This window comes from Passer domesticus, chromosome Z (genome assembly GCF_036417665.1).
Source record: "Passer domesticus isolate bPasDom1 chromosome Z, bPasDom1.hap1, whole genome shotgun sequence".
NCBI lineage: Eukaryota > Metazoa > Chordata > Aves > Passeriformes > Passeridae > Passer > Passer domesticus.
In genome coordinates, this window is record NC_087512.1 from 59,687,361 (window position 1) to 59,699,547 (window position 12,187).

The 12,187-nt window shown below is 34.2% G+C and overlaps 1 long non-coding RNA gene across 1 annotated transcript; it reads left to right on the forward strand.

The window, feature by feature from the left end:
* Nucleotides 1–1,808: 1,808 nt before the first annotated feature.
* LOC135290935 (uncharacterized) lies at nucleotides 1,809–11,958 on the forward strand. Its single transcript, XR_010353763.1, has 3 exons — nucleotides 1,809–1,909; nucleotides 2,004–2,117; nucleotides 11,431–11,958. It is a non-coding gene; the product is annotated as an uncharacterized LOC135290935 (long non-coding RNA).
* The last annotated feature ends 229 nt before the right edge of the window (nucleotides 11,959–12,187 follow it).

The window sequence follows — 12,187 nt, forward strand, 5'->3', positions numbered from 1 at the left end:
TAACTTTCATAATATGTCATTAACTTAGTGCTGATACCATTTTTGGGATAAGTTAATAAAAGTTTTTACTGCTGAATTTGGTAACCTAGGAGAGTTTTATATAACATAATCCTCATTTCAGATTATTTATTTCTGAAGGGGGAAAATAATAAAAGCTGTCTAAATAAGGAATTACTGTTCTCTCTCCCTGAGACAAAAAAGGAAGAAATATATTTTTACTATATTCTGAGTGTTTGGCTGAAAAGATTGGAAAAAAAACCCCAAACCAATATTAGAGAATTTTAAGACAGAAAATGTTCACTAAATAATGATTTGATCAGCTACATCACAAGTAAGGAATAATTTGAAGAAGAGAATACTGCTACGGAAGGGCCTATCCTTAAGTCATTTATTCAGAAAGAGGTTGCAAAGATATTGATAACTGTTGGCTTCAAGTCTAGTCTGAATTAGACAAACTTGTCCAACAGGTGAACTTCTATAACATAGCTTATAATTACCCTGAACATTCTTTTCCTTGCAAAATGATGTCTATGTTATTTTCTAATTTGTGGAGTAACTGAGGCATAACATAAAATTAATCTATATGCAATTCCTTAAGTCAGCAGTGGTTACCTCTTGTAAAACTTGTATTCATTCTACCAATTACCAGCAAAAAATTGTTTTTTGTTGCCAGAAAAGATAGGTTATTACATGGTTTGGAGAAAAGTCTAGGAAATTATTGAGATGACTGCAGCTGCATAAGACCTTGAGCAAGTAAATTGGTCTGTATATATCTTCTATCACTGAGGTATTTTGATTATTTTCCCCTTTGTTTGACATCAAAGCAAATGGAAGAAAGTAAAGAAACTCCTAAATGTAGTGTAACTCATAAATGCTTGTAAAATACTTCCAGACTGAGATATTGCAGCTGTTTAAACATCAGTAAAAGATCTCAAACATGATTACTGTTCCTGACACTACTCTGGTTTTCACTAACTTAATGACTGAGGAGGTCAATAGTGTCCTTGAATCTAGTGAGCTGGCTATTTCAGCCTTTTTCCCTCAGTGAGAAAAGAATATGCACTATTTAAATTAGTGTGCTGAATATGCCCTGTTTGCTAACTGTCCAACTGTGCAATGCCTTTTATTATTGAATCCAGTTCCTTGAATGAATATGATAGAAGACATGCAGGCTGATGGGCTTAGATTAGCAATGAACCTAGTAATTGTCCGGAAATATATATTTAATTCATAAAAAGTCTTAAATCATGACATAATGATGGGGAGGCTTTTAAAAGAAAATGAAATACTAGTAATCGCAAAATAATTGAGGATGTTGGAACTGTTCTTTTTCCTGACAGTATAAAAATTTTTTTACCATTTCTTTGATGATATATATAATTTTCATTATATTCACATATGTAAAATAAATTAAAATTAATTTGCAAAGCAATTTTTCTAAAAAGCAGCTGGAGTTATAGAGATAGGTCATAAAAATGAAAATAATGCACTGAAATTTGTCTTTTTTAAGAAAAAAATTTACAGAAGTGATAGAGTATATGTTACTACATATAATATATGTAATAATATATACATGTAGTATGATCTGGCATAATTAAATTAATGTTAAGGAGATTAAGGCTGGCTGTGTATTTTTAAAAAAAATAATATTACTGTCTGTCTCATATTAGGTTTTGGAATGTTCTTCCAACACATATTGTTGAAACCACAATACTTCTGTTATTTCTAATTGCCCTGAGAAACATTATGTATGCAGCAGAAAATATTTGTGTTGTGCATGCTGTGTAGCAGGCCCAGGGCCTGCAAGGCCTCCTTGGAGGTCAGAAGCCTGAGCTAGGAAATGCCAAGTCATGATGACTGGGCCTTAGAAGCCCCTCTCTTCTGCCTTTCAGACCCTGATTATCTCTCTGTAAGCCTCCAGGTCACTTTCCCTTGACCCTTACTATTGGACAATTTCCAAAACTCCCATAAGGTATATAAACCCCTACTTCTGCCTGGTTTAGCAGAAGAGCTGTCACTGAGAACCTTTGTGGGGGACACCAATAAAGAATTCCTGTGGAATCTTATACAGCGCTTCTCCTCTCTCTCCTTGTGTCTGCTGCTGTGGCACCAGCAAGGTAAAGAGCTGATAATCACTAAGAGCTGAAATCACTTAAGCTTGCTTAAGGTTGCCTGCAGCTGGGAGCTGCTTGGGAATTCAGATGCTGTGCTGAGCACCACTGAGCACCAAGATAGCCCACCGGGCATAGCTCGGCTGGAAACCCCCTCAGTAGTGCTGGTCCTGCAGATATTATGTTGTCCATTGGTCTTTCATTCTTCCTGTGTTCTAATTTATCTATAAAGAAATATTTAAGTATCTGTCCCTGGATTTCAGATTCACTCAGGACTTTAAATTGTATCATCATTATTTCTGTGAGCAGTGGTAGTTGATGAGTCTGATGTTCTAGCAATGAAACTTCTCCCAGGCCAAGACAATTGGTTTCTCCAATAAACCATAATCAGCTTCTTCAATGGTTGATTTTTAAGATGTTTAAGTTTGGTTTTGGTTTTTTTTTTGCTACACTGGGTAATGGGATGTCAGCATAGGAGTGTGGTAAGACCCTCTTGTCTTGCTTAGTCTCTTAAGATGAGACACAGCTCATTTTTGTATGAAGATGAAAGCTTTATACATTTTTATGTTTTGGTTTTCACTAGGAAGACTAAGAAGCCTTTTAATTTTTTTCCCTTTAAATCTACAAATTTTTCTCTCACTATCATAAACACTTCTGTCCTTCTCAAAAATCTTAATGAGTTTGAAAATTTCCAAGACTCTCTTCGGTGCAGGAGTGCTTGTACCACATATTAGAGCTACTTTATAAGAGAAAATAATGAAATACAGAATGTCTTCAGTTCTGAGCAAGAATGAAAATTCTCAGTTCCAAATGTCTTCCCTGCTGCCCACTGAACCTTAAAACAGGCATTTATCCTGAAGTGTTTTCTGAGTTGCAATTGTCATTATAGCATTACAGCATGTGCTTTTTTCACTTCTGTTACTCAAAGTATTCTGACAGTCTTCCTTCATCAGATTAGATGCTATACTCTTATGCTTAGATTGCATTGCTTGATTTTCTAGGCAACAAAACAGTTGATTTATTTATGGCATATATCAGATTCTTCTAGTCTCAATGACTCTGGTGGGCTTTACATTTTGTTTAAAAACAGATTTCTCTGATTCACATAAAGAGTGAGTTTGACTGACTGAGCTATGAAAAAAATTTTAATGTTTTCTCTTGGTTTCTGGTATGGACATGACTTTAAGTGTTCAAAGGTGATGTGAACTACTCCTCTGAATTTTTCTGCACTGGCCATTCATGTCCATAGAAGTAGCATATAGTAACTCCAAGAACCTTATGACCCAATCAACACTGACTAAAACAGGCTTCTATTCTTCTCCTGCAGATCACTATGTCTTCCTTAAATTATAGATGTTTCCACCATAAATTATTTAAAAAACAATGTTCAGATATGGACTTACATATTCTTTAAGGAAAGCATCAGTGTATTAGTTCCTCAAAAACAGAATTTTGCTATTTCAAATATTAAAGAAATAGTTGTAAGTGTGATTCTACTTTCATTAAAATTCTAGGGGAAAAAATTGTGGAAATATGAATTTGTTCATATTGCTAACTTCAGGCATCCTGAAACTGTGCAGATAATTATACTATGAAAGCTAAGACAGTGAACTAATCTCTTAGAAAATAAAATAATAAAATCATACAGAACTCAGATGAGTGTAGAAATTAGGTGTCTAATTCATTATAATCTTTATCTACAATATAATCTAATGTAAGATTATATTAGAAATAGACTGCTGTCTGCAAGAGCAGATATGCATTAATTTATCACAGAAGGACAGAAACCTCAGATTATATTTTGATAAACATTGCAAAGTTTGAATTCAACTTCATCCTGCATCTTTCCTGACTGTTTTTCCTCACTGGCTGTTCCACCCAGCACTTGACTGCTTCACAGGTTGAATTGACATCGCACCTGTGTCAGTCAGAGGATGCTGTGAAGTAGTCCAGCCCTCTTATTATGCTAAAACAAGGAAATGTGTAGCTTACTTTATCAACCATATATGACACTCAACGTGTCTAAAGAGAAACAGTATAACTGAGAGAAACAGCATCACTTCTAAAAGTGCTCCTGGTATCTAACTTTGTAATCATTTTTCCCTTGCAGACATATAGCTTAACTTAACTCAAAAGTAGGTCTTTAAAGAGCCATTAATGTGCTGTCAAGCCAACTATACTACAAGTCTCAAGTTCTCCTATTTCAGACAAGCGAAGTCCAACCTGATACTCTGAGTTATTTATGAAGTCTCAAGGAGCTTTTTTCCCCATTTATGTATCACTGAGTAATATGTGTTGGTTTCATATCTGATCACATATGAAGACAAAATACTGTCTTTCTGCATTCACTTTTAAAAGGGAAAATTAATTCTTCATAGTCTTCAAATACAAGTACTACTTCTTGTCTTTCAAGTGAGAAATATTTTCTCCTTCTACCTTTGTAAGAGTTCCACTTAAAATGAATAATTATTTTGTCATTTGTTCTTTAAAAGAGCCAAAATCAGGAAGCACTTCTTATTTGTCACTGAATGTGCACAAATCTCCTCAGATTCTAGGTATGAATCTGCCTACTTGTTTTTTCTGCCTATCTGCATAGTTTTCAGTTCTTTATAACTTTATCTCTTTTCATAATGCTCATAAAAATCTGTATCTGTGTTATGAAGGGAAATCCAACAGCTTTGAAAGAAATAGAGAGGAGTGTGATCTGCACTCAGGTAGGATACACAGAAAGCTCTAAGTCTATATTTACGCAGTTCAGCCTAGTATCCATTTTCCTTGTATAATATTTACTGCCAAAGTGGTAACTGCACTAGAGAAGATAGTGTAAGAAGAAGAATTAGAACAAAATAATCATTGCAATTTGATCTTGAAACATGTATAAAAACTTATCTGGAGCGGTGTCTGATTTTCAGTATTCCAGTAGTCCTGCTTCTTTTCATCCAAAGCTGTAAAGCCTTGACTAAGACTTTTCTGACTCAATTTGTGCCCAGAAACAGTAATAAGTGACTTTTCTGGAAGAGCTACATGAATGTAGCTGCCTTAGAGGATCCTAATTATAAATTTTACAGTTTTCTTGCAGCTTTAATATCAGGAAAAATATCACTGAGGTGTCTTATTTAGGTCAAGCTCTGATCTTTCAGACATGAAAGCTAGTGAATACCGAATACTCAAACTCAGTTAATTTTGCCAAAGAATTTTAAGCTCCCTCAAACCTGATAGTAGTCAACATGATCACATCATTACATATCTGAAGAGTAACTAACAATTAGAAGAATTAAATACCAAAACTCCCATAATGCCTTGACATGTCCCTGCTCTGTGACACTCTGAGCCACGCTGAATGCCTCTCACTGCCTACTCATCCACAGGAATGAAGAGCTGTGTGGCCATTTAGTTCCCACTTGCAGTGGAGAGAAAGAAGTTTGCAGGAGATGCACTTCCAACCATCCTTAAACAAATATTATATTTTTATTCCTTGGATGACAGTTACACAGAATCAGAGAACTCATAGTTAACCAGAAATGTCTTCGAGACCCTTGTTGGGAACTTCTGCATTTGTGAGTCTAGATATTCTAAATACTGGCAAATGAAGAAGCAAGGAGGAAGGCAGGGAAAAGGTCCCCTCTCTTCCCTGTTTTCTCCCTTTCATCCCTTTCATCTTTTCCTTGTCTTCTGGACTTTTCATTATTCAAAAAGTCACCTGTGCTGTTTGCCAGAGTCATAATGGAAGGTGCAATGACACTGGCTATCACCAACTGAGTCTCTGGTCCTTTCTACATGTATCAGTTGGCTTCAACAGTGTGTCCTTTGTATTTATGAGATTTTATTATCAAATAACAGATAATTTTTATGATTTTTAAACTTATTACAGGAATAACGGACAATTATATTCACAAGTACATGCATTTGAAAATCAAGGAGAAAAGTTGCCCACACTTTCATGAACTTGAGGATCGCTAAAAGCTTGCTGTTGCCACTTCAGATAGGTCAGCCTACTAGGGATGCTTTGTATCTGTTCCACTGTGGCTAGGACAAATATTGGGGGACTGTTATCACAGGAACCTATGGGTTCGATCTGCTTTAGACCCACATCCCGAAGCTTTTCTTTCACAGATTTTTGTGGCCATTTCCCACACTGCATTTATGAACTGTAATTGGAATCAGAGAAGAAGAGTGGGATTTTTCTATAACAATTTTCTGTAAGGCCAGGCGAGACATAAAGAGTTCAGTCCTTCCAGTGTGGTGGTCTCTATTCACTGGAGGTACTAAATTTTGTGATCTGAAGAGATGCAGGATCTGCAGCTTTTCAGATTTTTATTATTTTCCGCTTTTCCAATTATGTTATCCTTATATGTATTCCATTGTTATTTGTATTTGACTTTCATAAATTTTGTCTAAGATCCTGAATAAGGTAGAAAAGCAGTATCACCTCATGAACAGAGAACTTCCTAGTCTTGCTTACATGTAAAGAAACAGAAATAAATCATGTGAAAGAGATATGTGGCACTAATTCCCTGTATGGGTATGCACATCATGCAAGTAGGTACAAGGCTGAATACCTCCCCTTGAAAAATAAAAATTCCAACTAGAAAACTATTTTACACACACACACACACACACACACACACACACACACACACACACACACACACACACTTACATACATAAATGCATACATATATATATTATTTCAGAAATATCCAGGCTGTTATAATCTGAAATAAAAGCAGAGTTTCCTGTGAATCTATTGTTTTGTTTTGTTTTGTTTTGTTTTGTTTTGTTTTGTTTTGGATTTAAAGGATTTGAATATGTTAAAATTATTTTAGAAAATGGATTTTGGAAAAAACTGCATTATAATTACACTGCTAGTCAAGAACTACATATAACACTATTGCAAAATGCTTGCAGTATGACATTTTTGTTCTGAATGTGTTGTCTTCTGATTCTTTCAGTTATTTTCAACATTTCAAAGGTTAAAATGAAAAAGCCATGAGAGAAATCATAAAGAAGGAAACAGAATCTGAACTGAATCTTGTAGCTTAAGACATAAATTTCTTGAGATAAATTTGGAACTGAGGAGGAAAAATTACAGTAAGTGAAGACAAGAGTTGAGAGGCCTGTGCCACCAAAAGAAGTTTTTACAACACTATTGTAGCAACTGGATCAGATTTAAAATTTCCATTTCCAGTAATTCTAATGTAACTGAGTCTCATCTGCTAAAGAAAAGCTATCTTTATCCCTGTTTTCACATGGTAGACTGTATAGTCTGCTACAGAATGTTCATTTTTATAATATACATTATTAACTGGCAAGCTGTGTAAATGTTTTGACACATGCATACTAGTTTTTTTTATATATAGAAAATAATTGTGCTAATATCCATCATATTATAAACTGTGACAAACTGCATCTATAGGTGTCTTCTTTGCTTGATTTTTAGCTGGAATAATTCAGATGTTTTCTTCAGTTTGGAAATATTACAGCCTTCAAAAATTCATGGGTAGGCTATTTATCAGTAACCATTATTCTTTAAATGTCTAGATTTACATTTTATCTTCAAAATAACTGGTTTAGAGCTGATTAAAATTTTATTTTCATCTAATAGTTTTAGACATTAATATAGTTTTGTTTGAAAAGAAGTATTTATTAAACAGTTTTAATAAAAGTCATATTTTCTTAGAGAATCTATGAGGGGTTTTTTGTTCTCATAGCTGCAAATATATTAATTATCTTTTTCAGTTTTTTCCTCAAGAAATATTAAAGTGGTTCTGCAAACATAGTTATTTCAGAGTAGCTTTTCAGAATAAATATCTTTAAAACACCTGGGAAAATTCTTGATACAAGATCTCTGGACTGTAATGAACATTTATATGCTCATACAGACATATATTAATATATATCTATTATATTCATTACCTTCATTAATTTATTTTTATACATTAAAATTTTTTTTTCATTAAATTTGTCAGTGTATTTTACTGAAAAATCTTTCCAGTCAGTAGCAAGTATTGTTAAATTGTATGTTCTGACAGAAACAAGTCTAAAGCCTTTTGGTAATCTGAACACAATAATGGCTTCATAAAAATTGAGTCCCCTGCTGATGGGAACAAACACAAGTAAAAAGCAGGTATGGAACACATTTATTGGTATTGGTACAAATATAAACAAAATTCATGTGAAGCAGGAATAAAGAACCATTAGTTTTTATTTAATTTTAATATGTTAATAATGTACTTTGCAAAAATTTGTACTTTGTAATTTTACCTGTGGTATGACATGAATAGGAAAGGGAAGTGTGAAAAGAAATGAACACTTGAAGAACAGAAATAACAGGATGAAGAGGACATGAAAAATTAGCAGAAGGCAGACGTGCCATAGACAGATCTAAATCCCATTAAAACCTGGGGTTTTGTTCCTGTTTTTTCAGTGTTTATCAGAATTATGAATTTCAATTCTCATTTTTTTTAACTTAAGATATTCTGCATGTTTGATTAAAGGTTTGTCTACAAGACCAAGACAGGGAGTGATTGCTTTCAGCCAAATGCTTATCTGGAAATACCAGTTTCTACACTTTATTTGTATCAGTAAGTTCTGGTGGTTGCACATGGTTTCACTGACAGAGTTTGGATTTTCTAACATATGTCTCAGTGTGGGACCTCTGTGTGTGTTTTAATGGCTGTCTTGTTTTGGCAAGCTGTGTTCATTGTTCTGGCAAGATTTCTCATGAAGAATGCTGTGTTGTGTACACATTGATGTATTTGGGTTTTTTGTTTATTGTCAAAAGACTAAAAGGAAAATAAAAAGAAAGGAAGTTTTGAGGAAAACAGTAGATTTAAATACTTCTACAAAATTAACTTGAATCAGTTGTTCCAAACAGATCCAGCTTGAGGACTGAGCTTTTTTCACAAGTAAGTTTTACAAAGACAGGATATGTCATTAGACCAGCAGACACTGTTGGACATGAATAGATCTTCAATCTGATATAAGAACAGAAAACTCCTTTTGTGGTGTCTTCTAATTTGAAGGAAATCTCTGGGAAGTCTCATAAAAGGAGACATGGGTGGATTTCCCCATCAAAATGCATGTCTAGTCACAGAAAAGTTGGTTACTCTGAACTGCAAATCTCCATCAAGGTAAACACCTACCTGAACAAGTGTAAGCCAGTATTGAATGTTATTTTGAGGTGTTAGATCTTAAAACTAAATCTCTCCTTAAAAAACCCTATGATGACAGAAGACATTCAAGCCAAAAACTGAATTTAACAACAAAACAGAGGAAGAAAACACGCAGAAAGAAAATGTGTTTGAAAATTAATCCCATGCTGAGCATTCCTTCTACTTCAACCTCTCATTGATAATCTTTAATTTAAAGTATCTCTACTAACATTAAATAGATGTTAAAACCCCTAGTTTTCACTACCAAGGGAAACTATTATCAATCTTTTCCACTCTCTTCCTAACTTCTAATCTAAAGGTATGATTCATGGCAATTCTTTTCAAATGTCTTCCCTATGGCAAAACTTTTTTTAAATAAAAGCTATTGACAAAGTTATAAATCCTTTACACTGAAAATAATAAATAATTGCATATTTTTCTACTCTTATTTCCCTACTTTTTCATTTGACTCTAGCTCTGAATGGCACATTAGCCAAATTGTGTTTCTTTTTCCGTCATAAGAGTTGTTAGCACTAATAGGTTTCATATTTAAACTGTGAATACGCCAATGGACGACTGAGAATGAATGAGCATTTTTTTTCAGTATATCAAATCCTTAACGTCAAAGAGACAGTCTGAACTCTGCATCTCCTTCTTAAGATGTCATTTTCTGCCTTGTCTAGGAGGTCTATACCTATTTGTTATAAGAATAAGAAATCAAGATAGAAGACATTGTCTTAATTTTCTCTGACTCCCTTCCTTTATTTTTTTCAGCACTTTTTATGTGAGATCACATCATTGTTTCCTTCCTGTTTTTTGGAGAACACTAAAGTTTTATTTTCCCTCCTACACAAAAATTCCTCCTGCACTGCTCCCAGTTAAGAAGGAGGTGGTTCTTTAGCATACTTATTTCTCACTTCCATAAGCTGATATAATGCTCACATTTGCTTAAGAAAATGAAGTAATTTTTAATATTTTTTTTGAGATGGTATCAATTTTGCCAGATTAAGGAGCACAGATAAGGATTTCATTTGGGGAAAATTTTAACCAAACATCTAAATAAGCTTTGAATGACAGTTAACAAATTGTTTACAAGTTTGAATTCCAGACATTTGTGCTTTTTGCATTGGTCTTTTAAAGCAACATTTGGTGGTCTGTGGTGTTCTAACTGCATTAGCAATTGCCTATTGAACTATCCAGTTGTAATATTTTTATTTTTTCACCTACAAACCTTCAAATACATATCACAATGATTAACATTTCTATACAAAGCTATGTACTGCTATGTACTCTACATACTTTTTAAGGTAAGATAAACAACTAGCATAAGCATGCCCTTCCCTTCTTTTTAACACCAGAAAAGGTAAAACTTTATTTGTTTAAATAAGTTAGTGCAAGTGAACACATATGTCTGGCTTTGATGTGAGTCATATAGATTTTACTAATTCTACAAGATTCTAAAGATCATATAAATTTTTCTAATTCTATAATTCTATATACTTTTTTGAACAGGCCTCTGCACTAGCATTATACTTTGATTTGTTTTAACCTGCTTCATACAGCAACTTTTCTAGCATTCAGTTCAGGTGCAAGTTGAAACTGATAAGAGCTGGCAGTGTTTATTTTATTGTGAACCTTATTCAGCCTGATACTTAGTTATGTTTCCATGTGTTTTGTAATGTGGTTTAATAGATTTATTTTACTCCTGTGATTAGTTTCTGTTTGTTCTAATTTCTTTTTGACTTTTTCTTGACCTTGAGGTGAAAAACACAGAAGATATTTTTCCTCAATTTAATGCCAGTCTGAGGTGTTTCTCCTGCATCATCAGATCAATGAAAAGTAAATAGCCTACATTTCTTGTTTCACAGTGCAGTATTGATCTTTCTTCAGCTTTTGCTTTGCTTTTTCCCTGCGCCTTGTGTCTTTCAACCCCTGGGACCAAAGTGATTGCCATAGATTGGACAAGCTAACAAGCACATGATAAGGAAGTAGTGTTTTGTGGTATACTTGCATTCTCATGCCTGGTATATAGAGCCTGGACCCCTCAGCATTTAAAGAGAGGTGCCATTTTGTGCATGGCACAAGTCACTATGAAAAAGAGCCACAGGGAAGGCACCCAAGCAGCAGAGGATTTTATTTTCTACTCCAGTCTTTTATTCCTACAGCTGGTGCCAAGCTGGATGAGGACATTACTGCTCTGAAAAGTACAACAAATAGCCTGCAGGGAATGCCACAAGCTGCTTTTTTCTATGGCGAGGTATAGGATGGTAGCAGCCCATGGGTAAGTCTGAACTCGATCTTATAATGACCGTGATATGTGTGTCAAGTTCCATTTACATTTGGAGCAGCAGGGACCTATGAAGAAAGTTTGAGAGATTAACTGGAAATATGCAATTTCTATCTGGAAATGGGACAGTCAGGAAAATGTAGTGAGTATATTTTGTTGTTCAGCATTGGAATGTGAAAAGCTAAAGTCACTATTTTATTTAGTAAATGAGCTTAATTAATCCAGTAACTTTGGGGAGTCTGAGGGTTTCATGCTTATTTTTTCAAAATATTGTGGAAAGCATTTTCCATTTTAATTTATGTTAATGGAAGAACCTTAGTTTTTAATGCTTAGGAATACTGTCTATAGTGTCTTCCTGACTTCAAGTGCTACACAGACTGAGAAATAATAGCTATTTCAATGTTGTGTCTGGGTCCATAACTGTGTAAAGTGATCCCTGCTACTGAAAAGTGGTTAAATAAATAATTGATATTATATTACATGTTATGTGGTGTATTGGTTCTTTCAGGGAGGCAGGTATTTGTGCTGTGCAGTGGAGAAGCTTTCTGATGTTGCTTTACGTTTCTGAGAATGCTCTTTTTGTCTCCAGGTGCATATTAGTGCCTAATGCTGTTAAATAGTTACCATACTATTCT